This window comes from Dermochelys coriacea, chromosome 26, assembly GCF_009764565.3.
Source record: "Dermochelys coriacea isolate rDerCor1 chromosome 26, rDerCor1.pri.v4, whole genome shotgun sequence".
Classification (NCBI taxonomy): domain Eukaryota; kingdom Metazoa; phylum Chordata; order Testudines; family Dermochelyidae; genus Dermochelys; species Dermochelys coriacea.
The window spans coordinates 15,885,594-15,896,828 of NC_050093.1; positions in this window are offsets into that span (position 1 = coordinate 15,885,594).

Below are 11,235 nucleotides of genomic sequence, written 5' to 3' on the forward strand. Positions count from 1 at the left end.
GGTGACTCCAGCCCTCCAGCACCTCCTTACTGCACTGTCCTGAAATTTAACTGTCACTGCCGGGAGTTTGTCCCGCTTCCAGTCACAAGTTGGGAATGCCCCAGCCGCTCTCAGACCTTCATCCACACGGCAGGACCTTGGCACAATGCCCCATCACTCTCGGCCTCCTCATCCACAGGCCGATTCAGTCGCACTCCATGGTGATTGTTGGGCCACCCTCCAGTATCTCCCCACCCTTCCTGGGGTGTGGACCCCAGCACTGGACCCGGGATTCCTGTAATGGGCTCACTGGGGCTGTGTCCTGCAGGAAGCTCATGGCCTTCAACAGCTCCTTTGGGTCTCCTAAGGATCTCCGGGGCCCAGTTAGCCACAGCCTTGCACCGAGCACTCATTAGCCACAACTTGCATGTCCTTTGTCTGAGTCCCTGCTCACCAGGGCGCCATCTCCCACCCCGCAGGGAAAACCCGGGGTCTCTGCTGTGCTGCCTGGCCTTGGGCTGCATTCAGACGCTGCTGATCCAAGGGCATGGCAGGTCTCTGTCGCAGGAACCCGGCCCATCGGGACTTACACCCACCCCAGCCTCCCACTCGCCTGCCAACTGCGCCAGCAAAGATCTGAGCCTCCACTAGGGGGGGGGGGAGTACTTAAACAGCTTTGGCCCAAGGACTGAGCCCCGGAGGACCCTGCTAGAAGCATCCCCCCCTCAACTAATAGCTCTCCATAACAATGCCCCAGTGCAATCCATGAGCCAGGTTTTCTCCATCTCCTGCAGGTCCTGTGTGGTCCATGCAATGCGGGTCCTTACAGATCGGCCCCCCCCCAGCAGTGCCAGGCCTCCCAGCCTGTTACCAGTGAGGGCCTGGAGCAGTGACTTTATTTCCCTCTGGCTGTGCTGCAGCCAGGCAGCCCCAAGTGGGAATAGAACCCAGGAGTCGTGGCTCCCCGCGGCCCCTGCTCTAACCAGGAGACCCCATTCCCCTCCCAGAGCTGGGGATAGAACCCAGGAGTCCTGACTCCTAACCCTCCCCTGCCACACACATAGGCAGAGCTGGATCACTTGTAAATCAGAGAGGACAGGATTCCGCCCACCCCCCCCTTCAATATTGGCTCTACAGTGCCCTATGCCCTGCCCCCGTTGCTACTCCTGCCCAGCCTGCTCCCACCATTAAGCTGGACCCTCCAGCCCCAGATTTCTAAGGTGTGCCTCTGTGCGCCAGGGCAGGCCAGCTGGGTGGGTGCAGGGCTCTGGCCCATTCACATGCTGATCACCCAGGGGCAGTGCTACCTGCCCATGGGCTCCTCTGCCCTGCTCTCAGGGGTCCTGCCAGGTAGGGGTCAGGCCCCATGGCCCAGCCAGGCCTCTCTGCTGCAGGGGGTGGCATAGCAGGAGGTGGGCCCCATACCCTGACCCTGGGGATTTCCCAGTTTGCAGAGGCAGTGGGGAAATCCTATCCCCCATATGGATCCAGCTGCCCCCCACAACAACCCTTATCCCTGCCCTGCTCTCGCTGCAGGCCCCTCTTACCCATGCTGAGCCAGGGCCCCAGAGTGTTGGTAGGGTGCCTCATCCCCAGCTAAGGTGGGACTCACACAAAGCATAGAGCCTGGCCCCAGCCCCTTGGAGTACTAACCAGCCACACACCGCAGCTCTGACTCACTGAAATCTCGGGGCCCCACACGGGCATGGTCCTTAACGAGTTTGGCAAAGCCCAGAGCCTGTTTCCCAGCCCTGCGAGTGGGTCGGACCTGTGGCAATGCTCCCTGGGGCAGGGCCCAGCAGTGACCCACTCCAGCCCCACTGCAAACGGAGCGGCAGCCAGTCTGGCCCCTGCATGGGGCTATGGAGGGCACCTGCCCTCAGCTGTTATGTTCGCCCACCCAGGCTGACAGACACGGCCACTCCCATCTGAGACCAAGATAGGCTTTCTGCGCCCACCACCCTGGTATCAGGGCCTGGGTACAGAACTGGACACAGCAATCCATGCACCGATCACTTCCAGGCTCAACAACTGCTCCCAGGAACCAGCCTCAAGAACTCCACAGCACCACCCCACTGGACACGTTCTGCCCTGCTATTCCCAGGGCCCGTGGAACAGGTCCCATGTTCCAGAGACATGTCTCCCTGTGAGCTCCTGCTGCAGCCATGTGGCACTGGGACAACATTGGGCTGGACTCTGGAACTCACTCCCAGACGAGATCAGAGCCCCTGGGTCTGAGCACATGCCCTGCTAACCACAGCCTGCATGGCCCTGGTTTGAGGTTCTGTTCCTAGAACCCCCAGAAACCAGCCAGCTCTTCCCTGGCAGGCGGGCAAGTGGCAGTGCGAGGGGGCAAGATGCTGCAAAACAGCCCCCAAAGCTGTAAACCTGCAGGCAACGGATGCTGGGACACATACCCCAACGTGCCACAATGGAGCCCTGATCTCAGTCTTCTCTGTTTGGCTGGTTTGCAAAGGAACCCCAGCCTTGGGCTGTAGCTGCCCTGCTCTAAGCAATTTGTCCTGAATTGATACTCTCAGAAGTGTGCCACCAAGGGCAGCATCGTTACAGTGGCATAGTCCGGCTAGGATCCACAGAACCAGGTCAATTAAGCTTTGGATCAGAACCCTAAGCTATCCACATTTGAATTTTTGTATTGAGAGTTTTATTGGTTAAAGAGCAGTGACCATGAGCCAGAAAGCAGCAGCAGAAGCAATGAAACTGCAAGCCCTGAGAGACAGCCTGCCGTTTGAACATGAACAAAAACTGGCAGAAATTCGAATGAGAGAGAAGCAAGCCTAGGCCCAGCTGGAGAAAGAAGCTGATGAAAGAAAGAAGGAGGCTGATGAGAGAGGAGCAAAGGGCTCCTAGGGAGCATATTAAGCTGCTGGCTGCTGAGGAGAGGACCTGCCAGACATGACAAGAAACTGCCAGACTTCAGCTCCAAGTCAAAAAAAGCAAGGGAACAACAGCAGAAACTGTATCATCTTGGAAGTCCAGTTTATAACAATGTTGGTATGTTGTATAATTCTGAGCAGTTGTCTGGGTACAACCAAATGTACCCCAACACTGCCACCTTTTATGTAAATGCTGTTACTGTGAGTTCAGTAGAGGGTGACCCCATAAATTGTGGCAATGCTCTGTATGGGAGTGGCAATGGAAAATTCATAGAGAGTGTAAAAGTCAATGGTAAAAACTGTTTATGGCAAATTATAGCTTCTAACATCACTCTTGTTAAAGTAGATCTTGTCAAAGAGGAAGATTACTTACCAAATCAGAGTGTGAAAGTTGTCGTCCTCTATGAGTTTACTGGTTTCAGAGTAGCAGCCATGTTAGTCTATATCCATAAAAAGAAAAGGAGTACTTGTGGCACCTTAGAGACTAACTCATTTATTAGAGCATAAGCTTTCGTGAGCTACAGCTCACTTCATCGGATGCATTTGGTGGAAAATATAGTGGGGAGATTGTATATACACAGAGAACACCAACCCAGGAACCTATCCTTGCAACAAAGCCCGTTGCCAACTCTGTCCACATATCTATTCAGGGGACACCATCATAGGGCCTAATCACATCAGCCACACCATCAGAGGCTCGTTCACCTGCGCATCTACCAATGTGATATATGCCATCATGTGCCAGCAATGCCACTCTGCCAAGTACATTGGCCAAACTGGACAGTCTCTACGTAAAAGAATGAATGGACACAAATCAGACGTCAAGAATTATAACATTCAAAAACCAGTCGGAGAACACTTCAATCTCTTTGGTCACTCGACTGCAGATCTAAAAGTTGCAATTCTTCAACAAAAAACTTCAAAAACAGACTCCAGCGAGAAATTGCTGAATTGGAATTAATTTGCAAACTGGATACAATTAATTTAGGCTTGAATAAAGCCTGGGAGTGGATGGGTCATTACACAAAGTAAAACTATTTCCCCTTGTTTATTTCCCCTCCTGCTGTTCTTGTAAAGTGCTGGAAATGGCCCACGTTGATTATCACTACAAAAGGTCCCCCCCCACCCCGCCCGCTCTCCTGCTGGTAATAGCTCACCTTTCTTGATCACTCTTGTTACAGTCTGTATGGTAACACCCATTGTTTCATGTTCTCTGTGTATATAAATTCTCCCCCCTATATTTTCCACTGTATGCATCCGATGGGTGTTACCATACACACTGTAACAAGAGTGATCAGGTAAGGTGAGCTATTACCAGCAGGAGAGCGGAGCGGGGCTGGGGGGGAACCTTTTGTAGTGATAATCAATGTGGGCCATTTCCAGCAGTTAACAAGAACATCTGAGAAACAGTTGTGGGGATGGGGAATAAACATGGGGAAATAGTTTTACTTTGTGTAATGACACATCCACTCCCAGTCTTTATTCAAGCCTAAATTAATTGTATCCAGTTTGCAAATTAATTCCAATTCAGCAGTCTCTCATTGGAGTCTGTTTTTGAAGTTTTTTTGTTGAAGAATTGCAACTTTTAGATCTGCAATCGAGTGACCAAAGAGATTGAAGTGTTCTCCAACTGATTTTTGAATGTTATAATTCTTGACGTCTGATTTGTGTCCTTTTATTCTTTTACGTAGAGACTGTCCAGTTTGACCAATGTACATGGCAGAGGGGCATTGCTGGCACATGATGGCATATATCACATTGGTAGATGCGCAGGTGAACGAGCCTCTGATAGTGTGGCTGATGTGATTAGGCCCTATGATGGTGTCCCCTGAATAGATATGTGAACAGAGTTGGCAACGGGCTTTGTTGCAAGGATAGGTTCCTGGGTTAGTGGTTCTGTTGTGTGGTGCGTGGTTGCTGGTGAGTATTTGCTTCACGTTGGGGGGCTGTCTGTAAGCAAGGACGGGCCTGTCTCCCAAGATCTGTGAGAGTGATGGTGTCGTCCTTCAGAATAGGTTGTAGATCCTTGAGGATGCGTTGGAGAGGTTTTATTTAGGGGTTGAAGGTGATGGCTAGTGGCGTTCTGTTATTTTCTTTGTTGGGCCTGTCTTGTAGTAGGTGACTTCTGGTACTCTTCTGGCTCTGTCAATCTGTTTCTTCACTTCAGCAGGTGGGTATTGTAGTTGTAAGAATGCTTGACAGAGATCTTGTAGGTGTTTGTCTCTGTCTGAGGGGTTGGAGCAAATGCGGTTATATCGTAGCGCTTGGCTGTAGACAATGGATCGTGTGGTGTGATCTGGGTGAAAGCTGGAGCCATGTAGGTAGGAATAGCGGTTGGTAGGTTTCCAGTATAGGGTGGTGTTTATGTGACCATCACTTATTAGCATCACAGTGGATCTCTTGTGTGGACTGGTCCAGGCTGAGGTTGATGGTGGGTTGCATCCAGTTAGTGTCTTAGGGCTTGGCTACATTTGCGAGGCAGAGCGCATTAAAGCAGCCTCAGGCACCCTAGCTCACTCCCCGTCCACACTGGCAAGGCACATAGAGCGCTCTGACTCTGCGGCTAGAGCGCTCCCGGCACTCGGCCTCGGCAAGTGGAATAATGTTTGCTGCGCCCCTGCTGGAGTGCTGCGGCGCCAGCGTGGACGCCCTAGTCTGTTAGTGCGCTCTGATCGGCCTCCAGAAGTGTCCCACAATGCCTGTTCTAGCCACTCTGGTCATCACTTTGAACTCTACTACCCTGCCCTCGGGTGACCACCCATCAGACCCGCCCTTTAAATTCTCTGGGAATTTTGAAAATCCCCTTCCTGTTTGCTCAGCCAGGTGCGGAGTGCTCTCAGTGAATCTTTCCAGGTTACCATGCCTCCACGCGCCAGGCGATCCCCTGTATGGAGCAATGGTGAGGTGCAGGACCTCATCAGTGTTTGTGGGGAGGAAGGTGTCCGGTCCCAGCTGCACTCCAGCCATAGGAATTATGCTACCTTCGGGCAGATATCAAGGGACATGGTGGAAAGGGGCCATGACCTGGACGCACTGCAGTGCAGGGTTAAAGTGAAGGAGCTGTGGAATGCCTACCGCAAAGCCCACAAGGAAAACAGCCGCTCCAGTGCTGTCCCTGCCACTTGCCATTTCTACAAAGAGCTGGATGCAATATTTGGGGCCGACCCCACCTCCACTCCGAGTATCACCATGGACACTTCAGAGCCTAGTTCAACAAGGCGGGAGGAGGAGGAGGAGCAGAAAAGCAGGAGCGAGGGTGCTGAGGTGGAGGGAGACACCCCAGCATCCCTAGATTTATGCAGGCAGGAGCTGTTCTCAAGCCAGGAGGGAGGTAGCCAGTCTCAGTGACCGGTGCTTGGGGAAGGACAAACACTGGAGGAGGCTCCCGGTAAGCAGCTTTTGTTTTGGGAAGAAAGTTATTTGGTGCGGGCTCTTGGGTGAGGAGGGTTAGGGCTGCATGCATGACTAGATGCGGAATAGGGCGTTGATGTGCTCTCTCACATCGCGGTAATTGGCCTCAGTGATCTTTTCAAAGGTCTCATCCAGAACTTGGGCAATGCACTTGCGCAGGTTTCTCAGGAGAGCCACTGTGTTCCTTGTCCCAGTAAGGCTAACTTATCCACGCCACTGTGTTGTGAGGGGTGGGGGGGGACCATTGCTGCACACAGGCAAGCTGCATAGGGGCCAGGGCGGAATCCGCATTGCAGTAGAAAACCCTCCCTTGCTTCCCAGGTCACCCTCAGCAGCGAGATATCTTCCAGGATGAACTCCTGTGGAAAATGTGGGGACAGTGTTCAGTATAGGGCCTCCTACTGCTGATGGCTCTCCCCAAGGCACAGAAACCCAGAGGACAGTACAGCCATGAAACAATCAGTGCCCATTGACCCTGTGCTTACGCACCATTCTGGGGCTCCCAGAGGTTATGCGCGCTCGCTTTGGGATGCTATTGTGTAGACTGTGCTTGCCCTTAAGTATAGGGGAATCATTGTTCTGTCTGGTGTGAACAATGCTGCCTCTGTTAAGTGTTGCATTTTGCCTTTACAGATGCAACCTTGAGATCTCAGCCGTCCATGTTATCACCGGCCAAAAAACTTCAATGAATTAGGGAGAGGCCACGTAAAAGCAAAGAGGACATGCTACATGAAGTCATGCAGCAGTCCCTTAACGAGAATCAAAAATTGCAGGAGTGGTGGGACAGTGAAAGGAGGATCCGCCAGCAGAATGAGGGGAACTGGCACAAAAGCGCAGTGCTCTGGCAGCAAAGCACAAAGCATCTTGGAGCGCCAAGCAGACTCTATCCAGGCACTCGTAGCCGTGCAGGTGGAGCACGACCACACCCGCCCTCCCTTGCAGCCCTTGTCCCAAAACTCATTCCCTTGTGCCCCCATATCACCACCAACCCACTTTCCCCAACATCTGGGTTCTTACCACCATCAGCTGCCTCCAACACCTGTAGCTTCACCCCCCAGCCCTGAAAACTACAACCCTTACCACTGCACTGAACCCCCATCACCATGCAGTATAGCCATTTTGAAATGCAGCACTCATTGCACAGCACTCCAGACAGGAAGGCAGAGTATGATAACAGGACATACGCAAATCTGTGATTGTACCGTTCCCCACTCCACCCCATTGCCCTTTCTGTTTCCCAAGCAGTTGTGTTTCTTTTCAATAAATGAATTTTATTTTCAGTGAATGGATTTTCTGGCTTTGAAAATATTCTTTATTATTTATTGCATAAAGTAAAAAATACCTTAGCCCAGGAAAGCAACAGGACTTCAAGTCAGCGTAGCAAAACACAGTTTCCTACTAACATTGGAACCACTGCACTTCACTCCCGTGCAGGGCACCAAACATTACTGGTGGCTTTCAGCCCCATATTGCTCCCTCAATATATCCCTAATTCTTGCAGCCCCACACTGGGCCCCTTTAATAGCCCTGGTCTCTGGCTGTTCAAATTCAGCCTATAGGTGTTGAAACTCCAAGGTCCATGCCTGAGTGAATCTTTCGCCCTTCCCTTCACAAATGTTATGGAGGGTACAGCACGCGGATATAACCATGGGGATGCTGTTATTGGCCAGGTCCAGCTTCCCATACAGACAGTACCAGCGGCCCTTTAAACAGCCAAATGCACTTTCCACAGCCATTCTGCACTGGCTCAGCCTGTTGTTGAATCGCTCCTTGGTGCTGTCAAGGCTCCCTGTGTAGGGTTTCATGAGCCACGGCATTAAAGGGTAAGTGGGATCTCCAAGGATCACAATGGGCATTTCGACTTCCCCTACGGTGATCTTCTGGTCTGGGAAAAAAGTCCCGGCTTTCAGCTTCCTGAACAGGCCAGGATTCCAAAAGATGCGTGCGTCATGCACCTTTCCAGGCCAGCCTGTGTTAATGTCAATGAAACACCCATGGTGATCCACAAGCTCCTGGAGAACCATAGAGAAATACCCCTTCCAATTTATATACTCGGAGGCTAGGTGGACTGGTGCCAGAACTGGAATATGCCTCCCATCTATCACCCTTCCGCAGTTAGGGAAACCCATTTGTGCAAAACCGGCCACAATGTCATGCACATTACCCAGAGTCACGGTTCTTCTGAGCAGGATGTGACTAATGGCTCTGTAAACTTGCATCAACACGATTCCGACGGTCAACTTCCCCACTCCAAACTGGTTAGCGACCGATCGGTAGCTGTCTGGAGTTGCCAGCTTCCAGATTGCAATAGTCACCCACTTCTCCACCGGCAGGGCAGCTCTCAATCTCATGTCCTTGCACCGCAGGGTGGGGGCAAGCTCAGCACACAGTCCCATGAAAAGAAAAGGAGTACTTATGGCACCTTAGAGACTAACAAATTTATTTGAGCATAAGCTTTCGTGAGCTACAGCTCACTTCACTGGATGCATTCAGTAGAAAATACAGTGGGGAGATGATTTATATACACAGAGAACATGAAACAATGGGTTTATCATACACACTGTAAGGAGAGTGATCACTTAAGATGAGCTATTACCTGCGGGGGGGGGGGGGGAGTGCGAAAACCTTTTGTAATGATAATCAAGGTGGGCCATTTCCAGCAGTTGACAAGAACGTCTGAGGAACAGTGGTGGGGTGGGGGTGGGGTTGGGGGAAAATAACATGGGGAAATAGTTTTACTTTGTATAATGACCCATCCACTCCCAGTCTCTATTTAAGCCTAAATTAATTGTATCCAGTTTGCAAATTAATTCCAATTCAGCAGTCTCTCGCTGGAGTCTGTTTTTGAAGTTTTTTTGTTGAAGAATAGCCACTCTTAGGTATGTAATCGAGTGACCAGAGAGATTGAAGTGTTCTCCAACAGGTTTTTGAATATTATAATTCTTGACGTCTGATTTGTGTCCATTTATTCTTTTACGTAGAGACTGTCCAGTTCGGCCAATGTACATGGCAGAGGGTCATTGCTGGCACATGATGGCATATATCACATTGGTAGATGCGCAGGTGAACGAGCCTCTGATAGTGTGGCTGATGTGATTAGGCCCTATAATTTAAAAGCTAGTGTTTGTGTTGATGCAAATTACCTGCAAATTACCTGACTGACAGGGAGAAGAAAGACTTGCTGATAGCTTTTAGCAAAGAGAGCCCACCCAATCAGCCAATGAATATATAAAATCTCCCCACTGTATTTTCCACTGAATGCATCCGATGAAGTGAGCTGTAGCTCACAAAAGCTTATGCTCAAATAAATTTGTTAGTCTCTAAGGTGCCACAAGTACTCCTTTTCTTTTTGTGAATACAGACTAACACGGCTGCTACTCTGAAACCAGTGAATTCAGTTAAGCAAGCAAAATCAGGGTTTAATCCTTCAGGACAAGAAGAAAAGAGAGAACTAAATTTTGCAAAGGGAAGCCACAGGGTAACCCTAAAAGGCCCAAACCCCAGTGGTATTGAGCCAGAGGTGTGGCATGACAAAAATGATTGTAAATGGACACTTGCAATGGATTTGTTGCTATTGCTAATGGTAATCTTGTAACTAATGTGTTGCTATTACCAAGAATGGTAAAAATGTACAATGTGTCAAATCTTTTGAAAAAAACTCTTGAACATGTTAAAAGGATCACATGAGAACACACTTTATGTTAAAAGGCTTTACTAAACTGATGTTTCACAGTTAATGTCTGTAAACAGTATTGGAACTTTTCATAGGGGAAAAGACATTCCAAACCTAATGTGCTGTATGAAAAGGGAAACTGAGGCACACTACCATATTGCTTTCACGACTAAATGCCAAGATTTCTATACTATGGACAACATTAATATCTACATTGTCTTAATATTAATTGGGTTCCAAACATTTGTCAGAGCTTATATGGATAAAGTAGCTATATTCTTTGGCTCTTGGCAAGATCACATGAGACATACAGGAACCATGCTGCAAAAGCAGATCCAATCCACTATTGTTCTAATGAAATTTTACCTTGAGTTTGTAAAGAGATTCAATCATGTTATTGAACATGACTTTGATAAACCATTTCTGTTCTACACCAATACTAGTTGTAGTAAGACAGAACCAAGGATGGGGAGCTCTTGGGATGCAGTCAGTGATGTTTGTGTCATCCCTTCCTGCATCAATTTTGCATTGAGGGTGTGATGTTATTGACATAAACTGTGACTGTATAGATCATTTTTGCAACCACTGTTATATATTTGCAGCAAATATTGTGCAAAGGTTCTCGTGTGAGGGGTCTATGGGAAGGTTATGATTTGTTGGGTATGATTATGCTATCTGTATGGGTGTATCAATTTTCTAGTTGCAATTATGAATATTGGCTCTGTACTTGTATCTCAATGAGTTTTGATTCTAAGTAGCCTCAGTGAAGCATTTGGTCGGCTTCTTGAGAAGGGACTATTCTCAGTAAGTGCCCAATCAAGAAAACTTAACTGACATTTAACTGGCTGTATTTTAAAGAATCCTTATTGAGGTTACAGGGACAAACCATCCCGATGTGTAGAAAGAATAGTAAATATGGCAGGCGACCAGCTTGGCTTAACAGTGAAATCCTTGCTGATCTTAAACACAAAAAAGAAGCTTACAAGAAGTGGAAGATTGGACAAATGAACAGGGAAGAGCATAAAAATTTTGCTCGGGCATACAGGAGTGAAATCAGGAAGGCCAAATCACACTTGGAGTTGCAGCTAGCAAGAGATGTTAAGAGTAACAACAAGGGTTTCTTCAGGTATGTTAACAACAAGAAGAAGGTCAAGGAAAGTGTGGGCCCCTTACTGAATGAGGGAGGCAACCTAGTGACAGAGGATGTGGAAAAAGTGAATGTACTCAATGCTTTTTTTGCCTCTGTCTTCACGAACAAGGTCAGCTCCCAAACTA